At 38.8% G+C, this 13,174-nt stretch overlaps 1 non-coding gene across 1 annotated transcript; it reads right to left on the bottom strand.

The window, feature by feature from the left end:
• Nucleotides 1-11,213: 11,213 nt before the first annotated feature.
• Nucleotides 11,214-11,286, bottom strand: Trnaf-gaa (transfer RNA phenylalanine (anticodon GAA)). The gene has a single exon. It is a non-coding gene; the product is annotated as a tRNA-Phe (tRNA).
• Nucleotides 11,287-13,174: the final 1,888 nt, after the last annotated feature.

Here is a 13,174-nt window from a genome sequence, read left to right as displayed (position 1 = left end):
TATTTATCTTAAGGGGGTGTTTCTTTTGATTTTTATATTCTCCCCTCAGAGTTGCCAGGTTAAATGATAAAAAAATTCGGATAACTGACAAATGTCTTGATTTAGCTGCCATTTGAACCCCATCCCGTGGTGCCTGCACGCAAACTTTAAAGGGGACAAATTGGTGGTATGTTCAAATTTCTGAAGTTTTGATATTGATAGACTGCAAATGTTTGGTCTTCTCGAAGATCTGTTTCTTTCTAACCAAACCTCTAACTACGACCCAGGCGTTGAAATCAGCGTAAAACAGTGTCGACGATAATTTCCAACACATGTGGCTCCAGGCAATCAAAGGATCACTACACTAAATGAGACGGTTTTTAGGTTCATCCCTGCCGGGTGAGAGCATTTTGTTTTTTCACCGATTAAAAAAGATTTCGATCGGTCTTATGATACGTAAACCACTGCGCCTTGCCGCAGGCGCTGGAACATGCCACAAGTGTTTCTAAGAAAAGTCTCACATTCGTTGTCTGAGGTCTTAGACATCTTTTTTTTTTTTTTGTTGACCCTTAAAAGAGACCATATGAAAACACAGAGAAATAAAAAATACGGTGACTTTTAATGATGGCAAAGATATTATCATCTCAGTAACACTATCAACTACGTGAAGAGATATAAAAGTGTAAATACCGGTATACACTTTTATATTTCTTCGCGCGCAACCCTAAAGGAGACCTTGACGGCTACATATGATCGCGTTTTGCCCAGAACATCCTAAGTGAGACCAAATTCCGAAATTTACACCCCTAAGCGAGACGACGAACATCCCTCCCCTTTTGATATAGGAGTCCCCCGCCCCCCTCCCCGAGATGCCAGAGAGGACGTCAAACATGAGCGATTCCTACCAGGAAACTGCACGGCGAATAAAAGTTAAAAGTTTAACTCGGCCGGTTCCGTTTAGCTCTATGCCGCCGCAGCTGCATAGTACAAGTATGTGAACGGGCCACTAAAAATACAGAGGCATTTGTTTACTCAAGGTCAGCTCTCTCACCACATAACGTTTTGTTTGACACCGGTGTTATGCAATACTAATAATTGCCACTCCACATGGACGCCAGATGTACCTAGCGTGCTTAGTGCACTTTGAACGGAATGTGTATTACGATAAATTACAATAGTTTTGCTTCTAATATTACTCTTGACCAAACCCTCTGGTTTCTGATTGATGGTAGAGTCTTTGGTGAATTTTAAAGCAAGAAATAACTCTATGTAGAACGGAAAATTCCATTTCCTCCTCCCTTCTCTACTTTTCCGCATAAAATATAAATTGAATTTTGAGTAAAATTCCCTTGAGAAATTACTCCTATATAAAGCAGTGCTTGATATGGCCTGTACAAGCACCTTTCTTTTTTCTTTTTATTTACAGATTTAAGTTCTTTTCCCCAACCCCTGAAAGGAGTATATGTCATCCAAACCCTTACAAAAAATCATTACAGTCTCAGCAATTGAACATAGTATTACCCGGCACAACATTTTCATTCGATATAAAGCTCAAAAGCATTTTCAATAAAAATCATTAAAAGAAGGTTCCAGCAAATACAGTACTACCATAATCTTTTCAACGACACCTTTGGATGAAAATTTTGAACCCCTAGCAGATCTCACGACTGAAAAAGGCTCACAGTAACCGCCTATTGACTACTAAACCCTAATATCAAAGTTTGAGACTCTGTAATATGGACAATCTTGGCGGCATACACGGTGTATTTTGTTTTGTGCCCTACATTTCCTTTCACAGTTGGCCAACCGGAAATTTAATTTGGGGTTATCGATCATGACGTGGAGTAAGTTTGCTACATAATTTGATATCATTTAAAGAAATAGGTTTTTAAGGTTTGCACTGTTTTTGAAAAGTACTTGGATTCCACGAAATCGTTTATAAAGAAATAGCTAGTCCCTCCAAGAAAACAATTCCGGGGAAATGGTGACTGTTTACTTGGCCTGGTATGCGATTCACACAGACACGAGGCAGCAACCAAAACATTCGTTTTATTTATCAACAGCAAAAGAAAAAGACGTTCAAATGATCCGTTAAAATTAAAACATGTTTCCTCTGTCGGTGTATTAGGGATTGGGGTAGGGTTGGTATGTAAAAACAACAAACCATGTGCTCTTTCCCTGAGCCGGCTTCACCCATTGTGTTCTGTTTTGATCGCGTGAGCCGCAACAACCGAACTGAAAAAAAGCGAAAACTGTGAAATGATCTGTTTTGCAATTTCGTTTCCCTTCTCTCCGACTAGTCCTGCTATCCATACAACAAAGTGCAAAATTCTTCACTTCAGTAAAAGTCAGTAAATGCCATTTTGAGTGAAAAGGAAGCTCATATACTAGGAAGCAAAAAGTTGAGGAAGCATTATTGTCGTAATACTTGTTGCACCCGTGATCCTTTGAGACTCCAAACCGTAGTCTTGCCCAGGCGTGCTTCCGTGTAGAACGCGCCCCCAGGACATCAAAAATATTCTTTGTTTATTCAAACTCTTGTGATGGTGCATCAAGCAGCAACAGGAAGAATTCACGCTGAATTCAGGACTTGAGTCATATGCAGAATAATTGTCACTCATCCAAAATCTACGGTATATAATATATAGAGGATCATGGCCGAATGAATTTTGTCTTCGAGTGCTGATGGTATCTCTCACAATTGATCGCAGCCAACGAGTGAGAGATTCTACCAGACTGCGAAGATAAACGTATCCCGAGTGCCCATGTAATATTCTTTTTATTTTATATAGACAGATGAACTGTCCAGATTAAAAATTAAAATTAAATTCCGGTCACCAACCGCTCAAACACGCATGTTGTGTAACACGAAACACGATATGAAGGTTATGAAAAACAAATCATGATAATCTCAATTTTCCCTGCTAGCAGAGGTTTCTTTTCTTTTATGTTCGCTGGGCTGTCGAGTACGCGAAAAGACACTTCTGCCATGGGTCGAAACTCATTTTGATCCAACCAACTTGAGCCCGCCGAGTCCCGCCCATTCCTTTACAATAATTCCGCTTTTATTAAGTGACCCCACAGAACGATATCACGGGAGGATTCGGTCGCTAAGTAACCGCTCTACATGCTCAACACAGTCAGTTTCGACCAACGGCAGAGATTTCTTTTGCCGTACTCGTCAGCCCAGCGAACGCAAAAGAAAAGAGACCTCTGCTGTCAGGGAATCTCAAATTGAGCCATAAAAATGAAAATGAAAATGAAAAGACAGGAAAAAAAATGAAATTCAACGCCGTCCGCTCACCTGAAGGAGAAATACGCTTTTTATTGCCAAGAACCATGTTAGCAAAAAGCCTGCGTAGCCAGTGGGATATTTTATCGCTGGATTATTTAAACATTTGCGAGTGCGATGTGTTTTTGGCCGCAAGTGGGCCGCGACCGGAATGGGGACGACACCTCTCTCCTCACATGTGAAAGATAAACACATGTCGAAAAAGATATGATTTTTTAATAAAAAGGCAAATCCTAGTATGAAAATCCATATTGGTTAGCTGCCTATTACATCCTGTTTTGGCTTGTATGTCACATTATAAGTTGTATTTTTTTTCTTTTTATATGTATCTTGCTATTCAAGTGTAATGTAAACTTCTGTTTTTGTTATATATTTAAAATTAAATAAGAAATAAATAAATAAATAATAATAATAATAACAATAATAATAATAATAACCGCATGTTGTTTTCTGCGGGGATAAAGTGGAAATCTCAACACCGAAAGTCATTTTTCACCACTCGCCACTACGCCAACCTCCCTCTCCTCAATTGCACGGCTTAGATATAAGCAATAATTATAAACAAACCCGTAAATTATAATCAGACTTAAGATAAGCTTATGGAGTGACGGGAATTGCCTCGTTTACGTGGAAAAAGATATCAATCATCATAGCGAGGCATCGTTTGCCACAGCTACTGAGTGTGACCTACATTTCGTGGGGAGCGTATGAGTGTTTGGACAACGGGAAAAGGGACGAGGAATATAGGGATTTTGGACATTTTGTACCAATTAAACATCGAGTTATCACAGTTTGGCCGCTCAGCGCAGTCTATTGGGGTAATAATCAATGAACAATCAACATCATTCTTTAGGTGACTCTGAGATAAGCAAATAGTAGCCTGAGTATCAGGCCCTCCTAAGGGGCTAGGGGAGAGGAGAAGAGATAGAGGAGATGTCAGGCTAAGCAAATAGCGATGCCATCAACCACAAAAAGTAAGAACAACTGACAAATTCCCATATCACGTAGGCAGTTTTTGTATTTCTCTCGCCAACAATCAAAAAGACCACTGACCAAGGCCTAACGAATAATGCTGAATACACTGTCAGATCGCACAAAACAGTATTGGCTTGCAATAGAAATGTTTTCGTAAACAATAAATAATATCTTTCCACCCTTAGAGGGTGATCTTGATGGTGAAACATTCGATGCAAGCGTAGGGTTTTTGATCATGCGGTGTGCGCTTAACCGGAAATAGTGCATTTTTACGTCTGTCAATGGTTCGCAAAGTAAGAGACATCATTCACAAATCAGGGGTGTCACGAAAGCTCAGACTCCTTAAAACGCAGTCTTCAAACCCATCAATGACATATCTATCTATTGACTGTACTACATAACGCGATGAAATCACGAAAATTAGGCAGAATGCAAGGGATCGTGTGTTTTCGATGGCCTGAGTTTTCGAAACACCGGGGGTCTGAGTTTTTCGAGGGTTTGAGGGTCAAGGAAAGAGTACTGCCCACAACCACGTACGTCCATGCTAAACCATAAGTTTCTAGCTCTTTCTGGGCGGCTCGCTCTTTATTGGTTAGACCACCAAGTGGAAAGAAAATTATTTTGCACCAGGCTTTCATCGCCTTTTAGCTCATTAGAATCATCAGAAATAATTTGCTCTTATTAGGTTTTGTGTTTCAAAGTTTTGGAAACTGCTCGAGTTTATTTAGTTTAGTCCTTTTGTTCGGAGTTAAGCGATGGAAAATATACGCAGTTGTCTGAAGGACCACGGAACCATAAAATAACCGGGTCATTCGACATATTACAGAGTTCCCGGAAAAAGAAAAGGTGAATTTTATCACGTGGTCTGTTAGAAACACCCTGTGACAATGTTGAAACTGGACTCTGACACGTGCTGGAATGACTGCCGGTGCTCTAAAAGAAACTATTGTACATCATGTATGCAAACTGATCACATGATTTTTTATACAAATTCTTACTCTTTATGTTGGTCATATTGCGTTAGGTAAGAATTCTACAGTTAAACTCCGTGAGGAATTTCACTGAACAGTGATTATGTTCTTTTCATTTGTAAACCACTTCGTAATCGTTTTACATACATACCATTGAGGTTCTAAAATTCCAATAGCTATTTAGACGAGATCAACGAAAGTCGTCAATGAGAAAATTTTATGAATTCCAAAAATATAGTAGGTGACTGATTCCCTGAAATAAACTGATTTCATTCGTTGACAAGAGGGTAATGTTTTACCCATAGCTATCCTTCAGTTTGAATACAATGTGGATGTACCACATGTGTGGGACATTAACCTCCATCCCGGACATCAGCACTGCACTGATGAGGCCCAGAAGGCCGAAACAGTACTGTCTGCAGTTAGATATATATATATATATTGCTTCTCAGGAAGCATGAAACTCTGAGTAGCGATCGATGTCTACTCCTAAACCATTGTAATTATATATATACTACTTTTGACGTTTGTCTTGTATTTTACTGATGTCATGGTGGTTTTTTTTTTCTTGCGTACTAATCCTCTAAGAGAAAGTTATACAAATTTCTTCCGCCAAGGGAGGGAACACAAAGCAAAAATAAACCTTCTTCCCTTGATTTAATTAACCTCTCTCGCGGCAATCTTTCCCAAAAACTTTGGAATTCCAGATTGTTGGGATCAAAGAAACGTATCGCAAGTATGAATATTTCTCGGATTAAATGGTATTAATTTGAGCTCGTGTCATTATCTCATTAAACTTAGACAACTAGATTAACTTTTGACAGGATGAAGTAACATTACGTCGACAACTATGGCTGAAAATTTGCCATTGTCGGGTGAAATGGTATGTTGAAGATCATACACGAAGAGCACGCTTCAGAAATTGCTCGGGCAATCCAGTCACGAGTTTAACATTGTGTCACTTAATTAAAGTTTACAAAATGACTGTCCAATAAGAGGATTAAACTACATGAGTTGAACACTGAAAATGACAACTCCCTAGTAAGAGGAGGTGCAATTCTACTTGGATAATAGCCAGTCCAAACGTTGTTGTTTTTAGCGCGTGGATAACGTATTCAGAAATGAGATGGCGATCACTCATTGCATTCCAGTTAATCTATTTATTTCACTCCGATTAACCATTTTTCCTGTATGTCCCAGGCTGTTTCACTTTTGTCATTCCGTCCTCAAAAAATATGCCTTTTGGAGTTGGAACATGGAAAGCTAATAGTTTAAGAGAGATAGCGTCGGAAAAATGAGCGTATAATTCTTAAAAAGCGACGAAAAACTACGCAGTGACAACAAAATAATGGTTCGACGGATTTTTTATTGTTGTATCATCTACAAAACTAAGGCAGAACAGAGCGGCTGTCGCGGTCACTCAAAAACATTCTTGTCATATTGCAGATTCACTAGCAATCAGCGGTTTTCGTTTCAGAAGGCGTGAAAACGAGGCTTTCGTGTCAAAACAAGAATCACTTATCGAAGAACTAATGTGATTTCTTGATTATTGACTGTTTCCTTTGCTTTTTTTCCGAGTAATTTGAGGTTTGTCAGGCCTATTAAATGTTACCGTGGAAAGAATGGCAATGCATTGTTTAGCATACGGATGCAACCCCAAATATGCGAAACTATCGCTTCCATTCAACAACTGAAGTTGGCTTTTCCTCTGAGAAAAACGTAAATGCTGATTAGGAATTCTCTATTTTTTTTTTCACATTTCGCGCGCTAATTCTCTTATTCTTCTCAATATGTCTGATTGAATGTTGACCCGAAAGCCTCGTTTCCGCCCGCTCTGAAACGAACACCACTGTAATAACAGCTATTTTGCTCATAAAATAGACACTGTGCACTGCGTCAAATATGTCACTTGCTATTGGATTTTGCGATCGGGCTAGTGGGTTCTGATTTCTTTTTGCCCAACAAGCAAGGAAATTTAAAATTTCAGAATTACTGTAAGACAGACTTTATGCGAATCGAAGCCGTTTCGTAAAGCCATTCTCAATACGTCAAATCTGTTGAAACAAGTTTATTGCATTAAATTTCATGTCATACATCTAGTCGGGGCAATTTTTACAAGTACCTGAAAACAAAAACAAAAAGAAAAAGAACAATTTTTTTAAAATAGAATTCAATTATAGAAGGTTCTCCGGTTTTCCTCCCTCCATCCGTTTTTTCACCGCAAACATCCGAAGATTAGACCACCAAAAGACTGCTCGGGGTACGAAAGATAACGGCTTTGATGACCCCAAACTTTAAAGGCTCTTCCGCTTACAACGTCATTCACCCATGGGGATTCAACCCCGTTGTACACAATGTTTGATTTATTGGCGGAGCTCCAGTAGAACCGGTTATGTGCTTTTTTCACGAATTCAGTTTACTTTCATGTATCGGTAAAACCAAACTTGATATTTTAAATTTTTTTGAGCCAGAACAAAACAAAACGGTATAAAAACCCCAAAGGGGTGCGTGCTGTTCACTGAACACGGCCCATAAAAGGAAAAACGTACTTTGCTCACCTACTTTTGAACATTTTATGGTGTCCTTTTTGTGATCTATAAGAGAAAAAACGACAGAAACTATCGTCGATTTTCTTTTTTGAATAACATCGAAAACAACTCCTCAAAATCGACGATCACTTTTCATTGAGAAAAGTGATCTTAACAGAGAGAAGGCATTAGGCATAAATCAACTGCAAATCTTGTAAAGTTGCTTGAGAATGGTTTCAGTCGTTTTATTCTTGACTTCGATCAGTGGTATTACTTTTGAGATCACTGATAATGATAGCATCTCATTTGCAAGGATCGTGACTAAAACACCACAGGAGTACATACGAGTAACACACGACTACATACGAGTACATACGAGTAACATACGAGTAACATATGAACATACGAGTAAATACGAGTAACATGTAACATATATCGTGAAAATTGTAGTTAACCAAACCGTAACTTGAAAGCTAAAATGTTAAAAGAGTGCTTAGGCCTAATCACTGCACCGAGCGCTTAGAAGTTAAGGTGATTCTCTAGTATTGCAATGCGCATCCTGTTCTGCGCATAACACAGCGTAGGCCACGTTCGTATTCAGGAATGGCTAAGAGGTTATGGTCAAATTTCACGGCTCAGTTCTATTCTCTTTGTCTCACAAGTCTCAACGGATATTTCTAAACAAAACTATGTTTACATTTAACCATAAAGACTCGTAGCCATGTGTGAATATTGATATATCGATCGTGGCCAAAAACATTTCAAAATGGCGACCTTTCGTGCGGGAAAGCTCGCTAGAAAAAAGAATGGCCGTTTTCAGAGCACAGCAGTAAAGAGCAAAACAAGAAACTTTTTAGACTTCCGCAAAACAAAAGTTGAGTGATAGCCTTGATGATGCTAAAGTGTCAGTCCGACAGTGAAAGTGAAACCGCGCTATCGGGGAGACGTGTTGTCGAGGGGTCGAGCTTGGTTTGCTTTCTGTTTTCTCCTAAACGAAGTTCGTGACCTATCTTTTTTTTGGCCTAATTTTATTCTCTTACTCGTCCTCTTTGTGCTGTAAAAAAATTGTAAAAAATTTACGTCAGAAGAAAAGGTTACAGGAAAAAAAGTATTCGTAGCCATCACTCGGGGACACGAAATTGACTCCTCGAAATCACGCACCCGAGGAATATTTGTAGTCAGTGCCTTTTCAAGACGTGTGCCTGTGCCATAAAACAAACATTAAATTATTCCTTTTGAACAATATATTTCAATTGTTTTGTTATTTCAAAAATTACTTCAAAGCTGTGCTTCCTGTTCATGCAAAACGTAGCCTGAACCGATGGAACAAACTTGTCCTTGATGCAATGTCGATGAAGTCGCTATGATTAATTGAGTAACTTGAGCAAGTTATATCTCCCAAACGAGCTCGGTGACCTATTTTCTTAATTGCACATTTCGAGTCACCATAATGTAGAGAACAATCGAGAAAAGTTTAAAGAAAATCTTACGACAACTTCTATTACTAAGGAATCACCTTAATCAGTAAGCGAGTGCTATTTTCTCCACACGAACTCGTGAAAAGTGTAGTTAACCGAACCGTAAAATGAAAGCTAAAATGTTAAAAGAGCGTTTAGCCCTAATCACTAAAACGAGCACTTAGGCTTAATACTCGTGTGTCACTCGTATGTACTAATGTGTACTCGTATATGTTACTCGTATATACTCGTATGTACTCGTGTGGTGTTTTTGTCACAATCATTGGCAATAAGCACTTTGGCTTAATACTTGTGTGTTACTCGTATAAAATGTGTACTCGTATAAAAACACTAACCCATTCAACTTATGAGGCGGAGTATCGTCATCTATAATCGCCGCTACCCAGCGAGACAAAGCAATTCAATGAATAGCTACAATTTTTATCGTTTAACAAACGCACAATTTAAAGGGCAAAAGTAGCTTAGGCTTACAAAAGTTTTTTGAGAATGTAAAAGCCCTCACCGTATAATATGTCGATGAAAATCGCGAGAGTGAAGTGATATTAAACGATGCTGGAAAACATTTACACCATATTTGCAAACTTTGAACTACTAGCCATGATAGCATGGTACTGTATGTGACGGTCCATCCCTCCCGGTTCTCCCTCCATCATACTCCAGTATAGTAACTCGCACCATTCCTTTTCTTTTCTTCCGAACATAACTTATACTCGCGCCATTCCCTTTCATCTTTTCCGAACATAACACGATTATTCATTTTGCTAACAGGAACGATTCAACGCTCTTTTCCCCCATCACGATACCCTTTCCTGCGCATGCGCGCATCCAGTAGTAAAAAAGGAGTACGAACCTGGTGACAAGTTAGTTAATAATGGCAATTGAACTTCGTGTCGTGCAATTTGGTCTGAAATCATACGTGTGATTTCAAAATCAAATGAGCGGTTCTGTCAAACCGATCCCCTACCATCAGGCCATGGGGGTATGGCTTTTTCTTAGATTTTATTGGGAATATCCGACGATCTAAAATTTTCAAGGCACGTAGTTTTGAACATTTTGACTTGAACAGGTTCCTTGGTTCGGCTGCTCGTCACTTGATGATCCTCACAACTTCTACTGAGCATGCATGGCATTAAATGGTATTTTCTCTAAACACGCTCCATACAGAGAAAAGAAAAAGAGGAGTCAATCCATTCTGTGAATCACTGCACACATTCGCCACAAGATGGACGTTCGATTCAAATTTACGGAGCTTACGCAAGGACGACGACGACGGCTACGAAAGCGCCACAAAACAATGAACAAAAACAACGGCTCTGCACGCCTTGCACGTGCGTTTTGTATTTTGGTATACAGTCGAACCTGTTGATAACAGCCCTGTATTAAGCCGCCATCCTCTATTAAGCGGCCAGTTTTCAAAGTCCCGATTTTTCGCTCATACAAACGCTGTATTTGTTACCTGTTTTAGGCAGCCACCTCTATTAAACGGCCTCGGCCACCCTGTAGCAGTCCTATGTTTGTAACTCATTTTATGTGGTATTTTATTGTTTAAAATGCGATTCATCATCACTATAAACCAGTGTCTACAGTTAACGACTTGCTCTACAAACACAAGTTTCAAATGCCGAAACGCCAGACGTACGTGTTTGACTTTATTAAGTCACCGTAATTCTCACTCTATTACTTAAACTTGTACAGTATTGTATATTGTCTCACTTTTAATTAGCAACATTTCCGTTATAACTGCACATTGAACTTAACAACTATGGAATGACGGAATGAAATCTTTTATTATGACCTGCAAGTCATAGAAATACAGCACTATGTACCGTAGAAGAGTAAAGGGCAATTTATTGCACAATACTTTTACGCAGTGATGAAATGGTATATGAAATGAATCATATGAACTGCGGATATGAAATAAAGTGAAGCTATGATCTTCGCAGTTACGAACGCAATTTTTACAATTGCGTAGAGAAGCCTGAAAAATTCAGGACTTCAACGGGGTTTGAACCCGTGACCTCGCGATTTCGGTGCGACGCTCTAACCAACTGAGCTATGAAGCCACTGAGGTTGGGAGCTGCTCATTTGTGGGTTCTAATGGTCCCATGAGGAATGAATCAATGATGAAATGGTATATGAAATGAATCATATGAACTGCGGATATGAAATCAAGTGAAGCTATGATCTTCGCAGTCATATGATTCATTGACAGTTCCATTTAGCTGGTTCAGCCCGTTTCCAGTGAAAAACAACATGAGCTTGAATGTGTCTAGGTCTCCAATGGGTTTCTTCCAGAATATAGATAATGTATGTTTGGGCCAATTCTTACTTGGGTAGAAAACATCTCCGTTCAGTAGGTGATATAATTCACGTTCTTTTTTCTACAATGTCTTTTTTGGATAGATGTCGAAGGTCCATAATAGGGAAATTCTGAATCCAGATCTGATAAAGTGTTATAATAAATAACTTAGCCTTTCTGTGCCACAGAAATTTGATGACGATGAATTAGTTATTGAAACTAAGGGCAAAAAAAAAGGAGATATGATTTTCGCAAAAGAAAGTTCCGTCTTGAAACAAGATTGATGTAATAATCAAACCAGATGAAAAAGCTATTTGAATGGAAATACATGAAAAACACGGAAAAATGACTGGTAGAAAATTACTTAATTTAGAGAAATTTAAAAAATGGTATTTATAGGCTCTAAAGCCTATTGCAATACCACGAAATGGTATTGCATTACCATTTCATATTTCCTCCATAATGAAATATTTCATATTTCTTATTTTCATATTTCCTCCACCATTTCCAGTTGAAGATATATATATATAAGCATTATGAGTTTAATTTTTCAATACCATGTATATGACCGAAATATATTTGATTTCAATGCCGTATTAAGCATAATTAATCACAGCACATTTCGAGACTGCAATTCTACTTGTAATACCTAGTTTCCTTTTACTTTCTTTAATTAAGATTGTAATTAATTACGATACTTAGTTCATAGAATTAAAATGGATTTATCGTACATCATCTGTCTATTCTCGATTTTGTCCTACCTGTCATGCAATTCCTTTCAGCTCTTTGAACCAATATCTAATCGACTACTTGTCTCCGACCAAAAAGAACGAATGATCATTACATCTCCCCTCTACGACTCGCGGGATTTTTTCTTCCTTCTCCAGTTTCCCTTTGATCTTGTTCTCCAAACAAATCCTCCTTTTATCCATTTGTAATCCTCTATCTTTTTCGGTCCAATTTTTCTCGCAATTCGGACAGTTCCAGGATTATTCTATCCGTTTTTTAAACCGATTTTCGACATTATCAGAACTAATTCTGCACCGGGTTACAAAGCTCATATCGTCAGCCATTTTCCTCGAACCCAATGCATCTCATTCTCCCATGCCCAGACCACCCCCCCACCCCCCCCCCCCCAACTTAATTATCATCTTGTGTAAGTAACAAATTTATTTCTTCTCCTTTACACAGTTTTTTAGTTTATGAAATAAAGGTTTCATGTTTTATCTTTTTTTTCACTCGCCCCGCTTATTTTTTACGCCATAATAAAACAGTCTACTGCGCCCATTTCGGTCACGTCAATTTTTCTCATCTCCGAAATTTATGACCATTTCGCGTCCGGCGTTACAACACCATTTTTCCGGAGCCTCGTATACTTTTAGCTCCTATCTCTCTTCCTTTACATTTCTTGACTCGGTACGAGTGGGTCGGGTTGCTCGGTTTCGCTCTACCCCTGAAGATTCGCAACCTTTCATGAGCCTCGGTACCGTTGTCCTCTTTAGCTTTTGCACTTCCCCCTCTTTCCTCTTTTCTCTCTTTTATAGAAGAACTGCAACTACAACAGAACCAAACTTAGGCTATTAAAACGGGGTTTTTTAAAAATGGTTTGGGCATCCAATGTTTCTTTTAGGATAGCACACAGGCCGCGAAGA

Source organism: Montipora capricornis, chromosome 6, assembly GCF_036669925.1.
Source record: "Montipora capricornis isolate CH-2021 chromosome 6, ASM3666992v2, whole genome shotgun sequence".
Classification (NCBI taxonomy): Eukaryota; Metazoa; Cnidaria; class Anthozoa; order Scleractinia; family Acroporidae; genus Montipora; species Montipora capricornis.
The sequence above is the reverse complement of the archived record's forward strand: the minus strand, read 5'-3'. Positions and strand labels throughout refer to the sequence as shown.